Source organism: Equus quagga, chromosome 5, assembly GCF_021613505.1.
Source record: "Equus quagga isolate Etosha38 chromosome 5, UCLA_HA_Equagga_1.0, whole genome shotgun sequence".
Taxonomy (NCBI): domain Eukaryota; kingdom Metazoa; phylum Chordata; class Mammalia; order Perissodactyla; family Equidae; genus Equus; species Equus quagga.
This window is the reverse complement of record NC_060271.1, coordinates 86,950,787-86,964,243: the sequence shown is the minus strand read 5'-3', so window position 1 is coordinate 86,964,243 and position 13,457 is coordinate 86,950,787. Positions and strand designations below refer to the sequence as shown.

The 13,457-nt window shown below is 35.5% G+C and overlaps 1 protein-coding gene across 10 annotated transcripts in view; it reads left to right on the top strand.

Annotated features, from left to right (window-relative positions):
• The window catches only part of EHBP1 (EH domain binding protein 1), a 403,867-nt gene that overhangs the window by 84,389 nt on the left and 306,021 nt on the right, over positions 1 to 13,457 (top strand). The window contains exon 3 of one of the 10 annotated variants that reach the window (XM_046660558.1): positions 10,070 to 10,241. The exons of the other annotated variants lie outside the window; for them this stretch is intronic. The gene's annotated coding sequence lies outside the window, so the exon portion shown is untranslated. The remainder of the gene's footprint in view (positions 1 to 10,069; positions 10,242 to 13,457) is intronic. 10 annotated transcript variants of the gene reach the window in all.

Genomic DNA, 13,457 nt, shown 5'->3' with positions numbered 1-13,457 from the left:
GTTGTATATTCTTCGTTGTGGGTCCTTCTAGTTGTGGCATGTGGGACGCTGCCTCAGCGTGGTTTGATTAGCAGTGCCGTGTCCGCGCCCAGGATTCGAACCAATGAAACACTGGGCTGCCTGTAGTGGAGCGCGCGAACTTTACTCGACCACAGGGCCAGCCCCGAGTGATTGACCTGGAAATGGAGTTAAAAGTGATTCAGGATTATAAAGGTGGAAAATTAGTGATGGTTATTGCTCACTAGTCAGGCATGTCCCATTCCACCATAGCTACAATCTTGAACTAACAATGTGATGAAAGCTGTTAAAGGGTCTGCGTTGTTGAAGACAATGAGACTAACAAAAGAACCTATATAATGAGAAGGGCCTATATCAGACATGAAGAAACTTCTAATGACTTGGGTTGAAGACCAGACACAGAATTATGTTCCTCTCAGCACCATGGTGATCATGGCCAAAGCAAAAAGTTTGTTTGTGATGTTGAAATAAAAGGCTGGACCTAACTATGATGTTGAATTTACTGCTAGCTCTGGGTGATAAAATTCAGGAATTGTTATCATTTCATAATGTGAAAGTGAGTGGTGAGTGTGTGAGTGCTGATGTGAGGGCAGTTGAAAAATTTTGAGGAACTCTAGAAAAGCTGATTGTGGAGGAAAATTACTTGCCAGAGCAAATATTCAGTCTGAATGAAACCTCCCTATTCTGGAATTGAGTGCCTGAAAAGATTTTCATCTATAAAGAGGCCAAGTCAAAGCCAGGTTTCAACGCTTTTAAGGACAGAATAACAGTCTTGCTCGGGGGCAGTGTTGCAGGCTACAAATTGAAACCCTTTGTGATCTGGCACAGTGAGAACCCCAGACCCAGCTCCTCTTCCAAGATGCCCTCCTGAATTGCTATGCCAGCAAAATGGAGAAGTACTGTTTGGAGAAGAACATACCTTTCAAGATTTTGCTTATTGTTAATAATACTCCCAGACATCCTCATTCTATTGATGATCTTCATCTCAATATCAAATGTGTGTTTCTCCCTCCAAACACCACTACTTTGATCCAACCAATGGATCAAGGAGTTACAGCAGCTTTTAAGGCCTACTACGTAAGAAGGACCTTTGTCTAGGCTATTGCTGCAACTGAGGAAGATACTGAGAAGATGCTGATGTAATTCTGGAAAGATTACAACATCTATGACTGCATCAAGAACCTTACTTGGGTTTGGGGTGATGTGATATCATCAAGGAGTGTATGAATGGCATCTGGAAGAAGATGCTCAAGAGATTTTTCTGTGACTTCAAAGGATTTGCCAAAGATGAGGAGGTTGCAAAAATCAACAAGGCTGTGGTTGAGATGGCAAACAACTTTAACCTGGGTGTCAATGGGAATGTTACTGAGGAGCTCTTAAAGGTGGTTTCTGAGGAATTCGCTAATGAGGAGTTGGAACTAGAATAGGAATGCATAGCTGAAGAAGAGGCAAGAGAAAAGGAAACTGCAGGAGAAGAAAAAGAAGAACTCCCAAGAAAATTCACAGTGAAGGATTTAGCAGAAGATTTTACAGACTTCAGCCTCCTTAAAAAGTTTGAAAACATAGACCCCAACACTGAAAGATTTTCATTAATAGAGAAGAATGTTCATGGGGCATTATCTGCTTACAAGTAGTTCTATGATGAAAAAAATGACACAAACCAAGCAAATCACCATGAACATATTTCTGAAAAGAGTGACACCTCCTCGAGAAAACCCTCAGGCAGGTCCTTCAGGAGGTATTCTAGAAGAAGGCATTGTTATCATAGGAGATGACAGCTCCATATGTGTTATTACCCCTGAAGACTTTGCAGTGGGACAAAATGTGGAGGTGGAAGACAGTGATATTGATAGTCCTGACCCTGTATAGACCTAGGCTAATGTCTGTGTTCGTGTCCTAGTTTTTAACAAAAAAGTTTAAAAAGTAGGAAAAAAAAATGTTGACAATAGAAAAAAGCTTATAGAAAAAGGATTTAAAGAAAGAAAATGTTTTTGTACAGCTATACGATGTGTTTGTGTTTTAAGGTAAGTGTTAATACAAGAGTCCAAAAATTTAAAAAGATTAAAAAGTTTATAAAGTAAAAAATTTACAGTAAGCTAAGGTTGACTTATTATTGAAGAAAGAAAATTTTTAAAAATAAATTTAGTATAGCCCAAGTGTGTGGTGTTTATAAAGTCTACACTAGTGTACAGTACTGTCCTAGGCCTTCATATTCACTCACCACTCACTTAATGACTCACCCAGAGTAACTTCCAGTCCTGTAAGCTCCATTGGTGGTAAGTGCCCTAGACAGGTGTACCATTTTTCATCTTTTTTCTATTTATTTATTTATTTTTGGAGGAAGATTAGTCCTGAGCTAACATCTGCCACCAATCCTCTTCTTTTTTGCTGAGGAAGATTTGCCCTAAGCTAACATCTGTGGTCATCTTCCTCTACTTTATATGTGGGGTGCCTGCACAGCATGGCTCGATGAGCAGTACTAGGTCCGTGCCCGGGGTCCAAACCAGCAAACCCCAGGCTGCCGAAGCGGAGTGCGCGAACTTAACTGCTATGCCACTGGGCCGGTCCCCATTTTTATCTTTTATACTGTATTTTTACTGTATCTTTTCTATGTTTGGATACACAAATACTTACCATTGTGTTACAGTTGCCTACAGTACTCAGTACAATAATGTGCTCTAAAAGTTTGTAGCCTCGGAGCAGTAGGCTATACCATAGAGCCTAGGTGTGTTGTAGGCTGGTGTAGTAGGCTATACCATGTGGGTTTGTGTAAGTACACTCTATGATGTTCACATGACAAAGTTGCTTAATGATGTATTTTGCAGAATGTGTCCCCATCATTAAGCAACACATCTGTATTTTAGATATAAAATACTTATCAGATATGTGATTTGCAAATGTTTTGTCTCATTTGCTGCGTTACCTTTTCACTTTCTTGATGGTGTTTTTTGATGCATAAAAGGTTTTAAATTTCATGAAGTCTAATTTATCTATTTTTTATTTTGTTACTTGTGCTTTAGTGTTGTATCTAAGACCCTATTTTGAGTAAATTTTTGTGTATGGTGTGAGGAAGAGGTCCAACTTCATTCTTCTGTATGTGACTATCCAGTTGTCTAGCACCATTTGTTGAGTCTGGGTATGTTTTTCTTATGTTTATTTTTGCACCAAATAAGCAGATATATGTACTTTATTCCTTATTTCTTCTTTCTTACACAAAAGGGGTAAGAAAATACTATTTATACTCTCTTTCACTTTACTTTTCCCCTAACAGTATATCCCAGAGATCATTCCATATCATTTCATAGAGGTCCTCCTCATCCAGTATTGATACATTATTATTACCTGAAGTCCATAGTTTACATTAGGGTTCACTCTTTGTGTTGCACCCCTATGGGTTTTGAAATGTATAATGACATGATTCTACTGTTACAGTATCATACAGAATAGTTTCACTACCCTAAAAATGCCCTGTACTCCGCTTATTTATTTTTCTCTTCCTTTTTCTGAAGCCCTGGCAACAACCATTGATCTTTTTACTGTCTCCATAGTTTTGCCTTTTCCAGAATCTCATATAGTTGGAATGATACAATATACAGCCTTTTCAGATTGGGTTCTTTCACTTAGCAATATTTATTGAAAGTTCCTCTATATCTTTTTGTGGCTTGATAGCTAATTTCTTTTCAGAGCTGAGTAATATTCCACTGTATGGATGTACCACAGTAAGTTTATCCATTCATCCATTGAGAGACATCTTGGTTGCTTCCAAGTTTTGATAATTATGAATAAAACTGCTATAAACATTTGTGTACAGGTTTTTGTGTGGAACATAAGTTTTCAACTCATTTGGGCAAATATCAAGGAGCACAATTTCTGTATCATATGGTAAGAGTATGATTAGTTTTGTAAGACACTGCTAATTGTCTTCCAGAGTGCCTGTACCATTTTGCATTTCCACCAGCAATGAATGAGAGTTCCTTTTGCTCCACATCCTCACCTGGATTTGATGTCAGTGCTTTGAATTTTCCCCATTCTAATAGTTTTGTAGTAGTATCTCACTGTTGTTTTAATTTTCACTTCCGTAGTGACATGATTTTGAGTATCTTTTCGTATGCCTATTTGTCATCTGTATATCTTTGATGAGGTGTTTGGATCCTTTGCCCATTTTAAAAATCGGGTTGTTTTCTTACTGTTGAGTTTTAAGAGTTATTTGTATATTTAGGATCCCAGTCCTTTATCAGATATGTATTTTGCAAATATTTTCTCCCAGTCTGTGGTTTGTCTTTTTATTCTCTTTAATAGTGTCTTTCACAGAGTTTAAGTTTTTAATTTTACCTAAGTCCAACTTCTCAGTTTTTTTTTCACGCATCATGCTTTTGGTGTTGTGAAAGATGTAAAAGTCTGTGTTTAGATTCTTCATTCCAGCCCAATTTGTTGAAAAGACTACCCTTTCTCCATTGAATTGCCTTTGTTGTTTGTCAAAGATAAGTTGACTATATTTGTGTGGGTCTATGGGCTCTTTATTCTCTTCCATTGATCTATTTGTATTCTTTCACCAATACTATATGTCTTGATTACTGCAGCTTTATCATAAGTCCTTAAGTTGGATAGAGTCAGTCTTCTGACTTTGTTCTTCTCCTTCAATATTGTGTTTGCTGTTTGGGGTCCTTTGCTTCTATATAAACTTTAGAATCAGTTTGTCCACATCCACAAAATAACTTGCTTAAATCTTTATTGCGATTGCACTGAACCTGTAAATCAAGTTGGGAAGAACTGATATTGTGGCAATATTGAGTCTTCTTATCTATATACAGAGAATCTCTCCATTAATTTAGATCTTTTTTGATTTCTTTTCATGAGAGTTTTGTAGTATTCCTCATGTAGGTCTTGTGTGTGTGTGTGTGTGTGTGTGTGTGTATATATATATATAAATTTTGTTAGATTTATACATTTCATTTTTTAGTGCTAATGTAAATGGTATTGTGTTTCAAATTCCAATTGTTCATTGCTGGTAAATGATAAGGCAGTTGACTTTTGTGTATTAAGCTTGTATCCTGCAATCTTGCTATGATTGCTTATTTCTTTCAGGATTCTTTGAGATTTTCTAGATAGGCAATCTTGTCATACATAAATAGAGACAGTTTTATTTCTTCCTTCCTAACTTGTATACCTTTTATTTCCCTTTCTTATCTTCCTGCATTAACTGGGACTTCCAGTATGATTTGAATACAAGTGGTGAGAGCAAACATCCTTGCCTTGTTCCTGATCTTAGTAGGAGAGCATGTGGTTTCTCACCATTAAGTATGGTGTTAGCTGTAGGTTTTTTGTAGATATTCATTACTAAGTTTAAGAGGTTCCCGCTTTTCCTCGTTGGCTGAGCGTTTTTATCATGAATGAGTGTTGGATTTTGTTAGATGCTTTTTGTGTATCTAATGATCTAATCATATGATTCTTCTTTTTTAGTCTGTTGAAGAGATGTATTATTACATTAATTGATTTTCAAATTTTGAACCAGCCTTGCATGCCTGGAATAAAGTGGTGTATAGTTTTTTTTTAATGTGGTGTTGGATTTGATTTAGTAATATTTTCTTGAGGATTTTTGTGTCTTTGTTCATGAGAGATACTGTTCTGTAGTTTACTTTTCTTAGAATGTCTTTTGTCTGGCTGGCCTTGTAAAATGAGTTAGGAAGTATTCTGCTTCTATTTTTTGGAAGAGATTGTCTAGAGAATTAGTGTAATTTTTTCCTTAAATGTTTGGTAGAGTTCACCAGTGAGAACTCCTCTGGGCCTGGTATTTTCTGTTTTAAAAGGCTATCAATTATTAACTCAGTTTCTTTAATGGATATAGTGCTGTTCAGATTATCTATTTTTCATTGTAGGGGGGTTGGTAGATTGTGTCTTTCAAGGAATTTGTTATATTTCATCTAGGTTATCAAATTTGTGGGCATAGAGTTGTTCATAATCTTTTCTTCTTCTTCTTCGTCTTCCTCTTCCTCTTCCTCTTCCTCTTCCTCTTCCTCCCAAAGCCCCCCAGTACGTAGTTGTAGTTGTATATTCAAGTTATAGGTCCTTCTAGTTCTGCTATGTGGGACACTGCCTCAGCATGGCTTGATGAGTGGTGCTAGGTCTGCGCCCAGGATCTGAACCGGTGAAACCCTGGGCTGCCAAAGTGGAGCACACGAACTTAACCACTGAGCCATGGGGCCATCCCCCATAATACTCTTTTATGATCTTTTTACTGTCCACAGAATCAGTAATGATGGCCCTGCTTTCATTTCTGATGTTAGTAATTTGTGTTTTCTCTTTTTTGCTTGTTAACCTGGCTAGAAATTTATCAATTTCATTGATCTTTTCAATGAAAGATGTTTCTTTTCAATGAAAGAAATGATCTTTTGATTTTGATTGATCTTCTGTTTTCACTTTCATTGATTTCTACTCTAATTTTTATTATTTCTTTCCTTCTGCTTGCTTTGGATTTAATTTGCTCTTTTCTGGTTTCCTAAATTAGAAGCTTAGATTATTGATTTTAGATCTTTGTTCTTTTCTAATATATACATTCATTGCTATAACTGTACTTCTAAGCACTGCTTTGCTGGATCCCTAAACTTTTGGTAAGTACTATTTTCATTTTTATTTGTTCAAATATTTTAAAATTTCTCTTGACTCCTTTGACCCATGTGTTGTTTAGAAGTGAGTTGTTTAATCTCCAAGTGTTTTGTAAATTTAATATGTTTCTTTTATTTTTTAACTAGTTGCCTTGCCTCTTTTTTAACTCATGTGTGCATTATTATCTATTTACTGACTGGTGCTTTTATTTTTTCCTATTGATATGTGTGTCCTGTTTTTTTGTTTTCAGGTTTAAAAGCCTTTTATTCTACATACAATTCCTTCTAATTCTGCTTTTTGTGGAGTTGTTTTTGATGTTGGAATAATTTTAGATTTACAGAAAAGTTGAAAGGTAGTACAGAACTTTTCTGTATACTCCTCACTCAGCTTCAGTTTCCCTAAATGTTGTCATCTTACATTTCCATGGTACTTTACAGTCTTACATTTAATGTTAACACTCAGTTTCCCTGAATGTTATCATCTTACATTTCCGTGGTACATTTGTCAAAACTAAGAAACGAATGTTGGTTTGTTACTATAACTAAACTCCAGACTTTATTCAGATTTCACTAGTTTTTCCATTGATGCCCTTTTTCTGTTCCAGGATCCACTCCAGGATACCACATTGCATTTAGTTGTGTGTGGCAGTTTCTCAGTCTTTCCTTGTTTTTTCAATCTTCAAAGATTTATTCAATTTTGATTATGTATGGACTTTGAATAGTTGTTCTGGTAGAAGGATTGGGTTTTTAGTGTAGCATTCCTATTCCTGATTCTTTATGAGATTTTTGACAGAAATTTTGGGTATGGTCTAAGAGGAGTGGAAACTCAATGCTTTTTAATAGCAAGGGAATTGATCTATATGAAATAGGGCAAGACAACTTCAATAGCATCTTTACTGAAGCAAATAAGGTAATCACTACCAGTTCTGTGTTAGCTATCCTATAATAAGACCCTCTACTACTGGATCCTCAATTTAAAATTGTGATTCAAGCCATAATTTGTCGAATTGTTTAAATTTGTGGGCAAAGTTGTATGCCTATTGTGGACAGAATTTCCTATTTCACACGGAAACTTATTGCCTTTTGGAATGACTCCTTCTACGTGAAATTTGAGAATGAAATCTCTGAAGCAATCTCAAAAAAAATAAATTTGTCTCTTTGGCAAGCCATTGATTATTCAAATATGTAAAATATTTGTTGAGCTGTTAACTTTCCAGGTGTATCAAGTATGTTGGAGATGAAAAATTTGTTTGAAAGAAACTGGATTGTGATACAAATGTGACAGAAGTTTCACTGGGTCCCAAAGACTATATATAGCCTCCATTCCACATAAAACAATTTCAGTGTTATAATTTGAGTGCCTTCTCCTTCCTATAGCAACAAAGTAAAGGACTTTGTTACTATAATTAAAATACTATCATGAAGAAAACAGAGAGGGCTGGAAAGGAGAAAAAGGAAGAAGAATGTGAGACAGCAGCTGTGTTTGTTGGGGGGAAGTTTCAGCATATTTAGCACGTGGGATTTAAATTCCCATATTTGATGCTTTTGTGTGCATGGTATTTTTTCCTACCCTTGACTGTAAAGTTTTTAGAAAATGATTTTATTAATCAAACATGTACCGACTTTGTAGAGTAGGCGCTTAATAAATGTGGTGTCATGCACTGATTGAGATAGAATGCATTTTAACTTGAAATTTGAATTATTCAATTTTTCAGTGTTTACTAAAAGAAATGATGTAAGAAGGAGAAGAGATTCTTTTGCTACAAGTTTTCCCAATTGCCTATGATGCTTCTAATTATATTTAAATGAGTGGATAAATTAGGTCACATTTAATTGATATATTAAGCAAATTGTTAGATATGAATATATTATCTTAATATGAGTTGAACTTTATATAATCAAGTTTGTTTTCTTAGAAATGTCAACGGAAATGTAATTTCCAGCCTTGAAATGTGCCTCCCATTTGTTATTAAGATAGTGTATAATCAACATATGTATCAAAATTTTTAATTAAAATTTTAGCCATTTTGGTAAGTATGTAGTGGTGTTTTGATTTTAATTTGCCTTTTCCTGATGGCTAATGCTGTTGAGTTTCTTTTCATGTGCTTATATATCTTGTTTTCGAACTGTCTATTCAAATCTTTTGCCCATTTTTTAAAAATTGAGTTGTTTGCCTTATTAATTTGTAAGGATTCTTTACATATTCTAGATGCAACAATAGCAGATAAACTTATCATGAATATTTTCTCAAATTTTGTCTTTCCTTTTCATGTTTATAATATTTTTTAAGAACAATTTTGAGTTTTGATGAAACCCAACTTATCAATATTTTCTCTTGTGGTTGATGTTTTTATGTCCTATCTAAGAAATCTTTGCCTACTGCAACGTCATGAAAATTTTCTCCTATGTTTTTCTAGAAGTTCTATAAGTTTAGCATTTACATTTAGATTTATGGTCCCTTTCAAGTTAATATTTATATTTGATGTGAGGTAGGGGTCGAGGTTCATTTTTTCCCATAAGATATTCAGTTGCTCCAGCATGGTGTATCCATTCTTAATATGTGTGATCAGAGATAGTAAGAGAGAAATCATAGTATACTTTTATTGTTAACAGTGAAATTGATATTTTTATTGAAAACAAATGTGGTATTTGCTTATATGAACAAGCAGATTTTGAGATATTGAATATTATCACCCAGAATTAAGATAACCTATTCAAAATACAAACTAGAGAAGCATTGAAAAAATAATTGGATTTCAGGCAAAATACCACTGCAGTTCCAAGTTGGTACTAGACTGAGAGCTACAAAAATTTACAGCTTTAAAATGTAATTTGATAAGCAGAGGAAAAATAATAAAAAGCATATGAAAGGTAGGCTTAAAAATAAAAAGAAATAGGAGCCAGCCCTGTGGCCAAGTGGTGGAGTTCGCGCACTCTGCTTCAGCGGCCTGCAGTTTTGCTGGTTCGGATCCCGGGCGTGGACATGGCACCGCTCATCAAGCGATGCTGAGGCGGCATCCCACGTGCCACAACTAGAAGGACTCACAACCAAAAATATACAGCTATGTACTGAGGGGCTTTGGGGAGAAAAAGGAAAAATAAAAAAACTTAAAAGAAAAAAAGAAATATCACTCCACTAAGGCTTTTTTGTTCAGAAACTTCAAAGGAAGGAAAAGAAAAATTTACATTTCCACTGGTGATTTTTCTGAAGAACCAGCAAGATCAGGAGAGATCTAAAGACAAAACCTAGAGATGGGCAAAGGTGATTTTTGATTGTTATTCTCCAAGCTACAGACTAAACAAGTTAACATTGAGCCTTAGGAAGATTCAAAAACAGATGATAAAAACCATGGTTTGTTTGTAAGCAGTTAATAATGAAAGAGACCAGTATGGTATCTCTAAGAAAAAGTCTTATTAGACTAATCTGAGTTCCTTTTTTTTTTTGACAGATCTGCTCTTTTGAGAGATGAAGCAAATGTGATAAACATACCACATTTGTAGCTTGAGAAAGGATTTGCTCAGCTCCATGGTGATATTGTCAAGGTGGAAAAAATATGTGCTGGAAACTGAATAATTTGTTATTTTACATTCAAAGGGACATTTCTACAGCCTTACCACAAGGTGTGGTGCTTGTCCCTACTCTGTTTACTTTTATCAGTTACTTTACCTGTATGTAATATAGAAGGCATCTATTTCAAATCTGCAGATCATGGTGAGCTATGAGGATAGTAGCTATATGAATCAAGAACCAGGATCTCACAAGATCTCACTTGGCTGGAATCATGGGCTGAATTTAGAAGGATTACTTTGAATGAGATAAATATAAAGCTATGTACTTGAGTCTACAAGATTCCTGCCATGTAAGTGTCTAGTGGAAGAGATTTGACTTAACATGTAAGGAAAAGATTTTAGTCACTGGTAAGCTTACTTTGAGTCAGATGTGATGTGGCTGTCAAAAGAACAATGCAAAACAAACAAATGTGTTCTTAAGCTGCATCAATGGAGATTTCTAAGAAAGAGAGTTAGTGGTTCTTCTCTAGTCAGACTACATTGGGAGTATCATCTTCACTTCTGGGCATCCTAGTTTAAGATGGTTATAAGCAAGTTGGAATGAGTTCAGAGGAAAGTGACTAGGAGGGGTCAAAATTTCACAAAGTTAGGTTTAAGAAGTTGAAGATACTTAGCTTAAGAGAAGAGGAAAATACTTCATGAGATAGAGTGACTGTTTGAAGTATCTGAAAGGCTGTTCTTGGAAATGGAAGTAGGTATATTCTGCCTGGCACCAAGAGACAGAATTGAGATCAATGGATAGAAGTTAAAGGGAGACAGGTTTCCCTCAACATACGGAAGAACAATCAGGGTTGTCTAAAGGTAGAGTGGGCAGTCTGGGTGGAACTAATGGTTTCCCTGCTGCTGGAGGATCTGGGTCTCTGCTTGGCAGGCATGATATAGGATGGATTCATGTATCTAGACTAAGTAGGTGTTTCGACTGTCAAGATGATCTTTAAAATTCTTTCCAAGTCTGAGATTTTAGGATTCAGTAAAATGACAAAGACAACCTGGAGGGTGCAATTCAATACTTTATTCTTTAAGTAAGCAACGCTCGCAAAGTGAAAGAACATTTAGGTCAGGAGCCCTGGTTTCTAGTCTGGCCCTTTTGCTGTCCAGCTGAACACATCTGTAAAATTAAAAGCTTGTGTACAAGATCTCCAGGCTAAAGTGCAACTCTCAAAAAAATTCTATTGTTGTGACTTTTGCAGCCCAGTGCTTTAGGAAGAGGAAGTAGGGTTGGCAATAGGTTTGGTAAGGCTCGAAACTCAGAGATGTTTATAAAATAAAAGGTAAAGGATGGCTTGCCGTGTGCATGCTTGGAGAAATCAGGGTAGGAATTGAAGAGGCCGTGCAAAGATATTATGAGGAAAGGACAGAGATTAAAAGACTAGTCCTCACTGACTCCACTGTTTTGCGTTTTCAAGGGTTTTGACATAGAAGATATGACATTGCTCCCTCCTCTCCTTCTTGGAAGAAAATGATAGATTCTCTTCCTTTAACTTACTCTAATTCTGAAACTGCTGATTTCTTGGAATCTCTGGACTTTCAAAGCTTTTAGTTAAATTCTTCAAGTTTTAAAAGCCTACATTTTAATTTATAGCTACAGTTTTGGTGTGAAGAATTTTAAAGAATTAAAAGACCTTAAGACTCTACACATTTTAAAGAACAAAATTTTAAATGCTGCTTTTGTTATGAGAGGATAATGTGGCACTAGCTGTAGTATCATTTATATTGTGACTTATTGTGAACACTTGGATATTATATTTTCTTGGGATAATGTATTAATGTTTTTAATACTCATTTTTCACAGATTTAAACCATACCAGCTTTATATAATTCATCATTTTAGTTTCTATGTAGTTACGAAGCTCAGAAAATTGTAGATCCTGATGCAGTGAAAGTTGATTAGTAGAAGGATCAGTATGAGGTGGAAGCTTGAATCAAAAACAAAACAAAATAAAACGCCCCCAATAATCTGTGTTATAGTTGTAGCATAAGCAGCTACCACATATACTGAGTTCATATCTTGTAATATGTAGTCATGCATTTTTCTTTATGATTTTAAAACATTTTCATTTCCTAGAGTTCTTTACTAGGGTAGTATCTTCTGTTGTTAGAAAATGGATACAGAAATGAAAATTGGTACCTTTTGCCATCTGTTAGTGTATGGACTTGTGTTTGTGCAAGCCAGCAAAATTTGCTATTTCTCACAACTAGAGTAAAAATTAATCTTTCTAGTTTGCAGAGCTTTTAGGGATCATTAATTATCATCTCTACCCCCAACATTCATATTCCTACACATATATGCACAGATCTTTTTTTTAAAAGCTTAAATGAACATTGAAACATTTATGTGTAAGTTTGTTAGCATTAATGTTGACTAGTAGAAGTGATTAGATAAGTGTCACTATAGAAAGGGTAGTTGGTTGCTATAAGACTTGGTGGGGCTGTTTTGGTATTTACCTAAAGTGAAAGGAGCCGTTATGTTTAATTTGGTACTGATGCTGAAAGAAACTACACCTAAATGTTAATTAACATTTGTTATGGAGTGGGGATGGAGGATTAAAGAATTCCCTACAGCCTTCACTGGGCTTCATCAAATATTAACTTTTTGCCACATTTGCTTTATCATTGTTTTCTTTTTCTCTCTCTATACATGTATTATTTCTTTTTTGGAAGAATTTGAGAATAAGTTTCAAAATTATTTTCCTCTATCCCTGAATACTTTAATGTGTGTTCCAGATATCCATTGTTGTATTAAAAAAAAAAATCACAAAACCTAATTGTGTGAACCAGAGGTCAGGAAACTACAACCCATGGAGCCAAATCCAACCTTCTACCTGTTTTGAACAGCCTGTGAAGTAAGAATGGACTTTACGTTTTTAGATGTTTGGAAAAACTCAAATGAAAGAATATTTCATGACACATGAAGATTATATGAAATTCAGACTTCCTTGTCCATAAATAAAATTTTGGAACATAGCCACGCTCATTCATTTACATATTGTCTGTGATCGCTTTTGTGCTACTACACCAGAGTTGAGTAGTTGTGACAAAGACTGTGTGGCTCTCAAAGCCTAAAAAATTACTCTTGGCCCTTTACGGAAAAAGTTTGCCAATCCCTGGTATAAATCAACAACCAGATATTATGCTTACACATCTGTAAGTCAGAACTTTGGGCAAGAGATGGTTTATCTCTACTCCATAATATCTGGGGCAACAGATGGGATGGCTGAAAGGATGGAGAGAGCTGTGAAAGTTTGACTGGGACCATGTCTGGGGCCT